Here is a 1,463-nt window from a genome sequence, read left to right as displayed (position 1 = left end):
TGCAGTCTTTCCCTCCCTACTAGCGTGCCCACCTCACCCCAAATTTTGGTATCATCAGCAAATTTGAACAGGTTGCTTTTCACCCCATCGTCCAAATCGCTGATAAAGAAATTGAGCAGTGCGGGCCCAAGGACCGAGCCCTGGAGGACTCTGCTGCCCACTTCCCCCCAGGTCGAATATGACCCGTCTACCACCACTCACTGAGTACAACCCTTCAGCCAGTTTGCAATCCATCTGACCGTGTAGGCATCGATGCCACAGTCGCCTAGTTTTTTAATGAGGATGGGGTGGGAGACAGTGTCAAAGGCCTTGCTGAAGTCCAGAAAGACTACATCCATGGAGACACCTGCATGCAATGCTTTTGTGACCTGATCGTAAAAGGCAATCAAGTTGGTCTGACATGACCTTCCCCTAATAAAACCATGCTGGTTGCCCTTGAGCATCATCCCCGATGCTGGCCCATCACAGATGTGCTCCTTGATGATCTTCTCAAAGAGTTTTCCCAGGATTGAGGTAAGACTGATGGGCCTATAGTTGCCCAGGTCCTCCCTCCTCCCTTTTTTAAAGATGGGGACCACATTGGCTATCTTCCAATCATCTGGCACCTGGCCCGAGCACCATGAGCACTCATAAAGCTGTGCCAAGGGCCATTCAATAACCCTTGCTAGCTCCCTCAACACCCTGGGGTGGAGAGCATCTGGACCTGCTGATTTGAACACGTCCAGCCCCTCCAGAAGCACTCTAGCCTGGTCCTCCTCAACCTTAGGCCTGGAAGCATTCCTCTCGAGTCTGTCTTGAGGGGAATGCCTCAAGACACCTCACTTAGGGAAGGGAATCTGTCTTTTATATTTGGAAACTGCTAGAATGGGGATAGGCAACCCCTGACACATGCCAATTAGTGGCATGCAGAGATATTTTCCTGGCATTTTCATTGACATGCCAGGAGGTGTGTGAGAAAATGTTTTTAAAAAAAAAAAAGATTTTTAAGGTGCTGCTCCAGGCTCTCTAGAGCAGCTACAAGTCTCAGCATCATGGCAGACACCAGGAGTGAAATCAGGAGAACACATGCAAGGATGCAGTCTGCATTCTGCTGCCCTATCCCCGGGCTGTGCTCTCCAGCCCAGCCCAACCCCAGGAGGGAAGCTACAGGTCGGCAAGGCATCCTGGGCCCGGGGTCCCCCCACTCTAGCCAAATTCCTAAACCTCAAGTGCCACACAGCCCATCAGAGCCAGAATACACCCTCTTCCCACCATGGGACTGGGCCACACCCCCTCCCTTCACATCTAGATCAGGGCCGGGCCATGCCCCCTTCCCATCCCCTCTGTCCCACCCCATGTGGGACCAGTTGGGGATGGGCTATGCCCCCTACACCTCCTCTGGGTTGGGCCACAGCCCCTTCCTCCCCCTCCTCCCCTGTGGAGCCGGATTGGGGCTGGGCCAATCCCTTCCCCCCCCCCGCAGG

The 1,463-nt window shown here is 53.9% G+C and overlaps 1 protein-coding gene across 1 annotated transcript in view; it reads left to right on the top strand.

Moving 5' to 3' along the window:
• The window catches only part of TTC21A (tetratricopeptide repeat domain 21A), a 76,703-nt gene that overhangs the window by 15,230 nt on the left and 60,010 nt on the right, over positions 1-1,463 (top strand). The window lies entirely within an intron of this gene.

Source organism: Alligator sinensis, unplaced genomic scaffold (genome assembly GCF_000455745.1).
Source record: "Alligator sinensis unplaced genomic scaffold, ASM45574v1 scaffold885_1, whole genome shotgun sequence".
Lineage (NCBI taxonomy): Eukaryota > Metazoa > Chordata > Crocodylia > Alligatoridae > Alligator > Alligator sinensis.
Note: the sequence above shows the minus strand (reverse complement) of the source record. Positions and strands in the feature narration are given on the sequence as shown.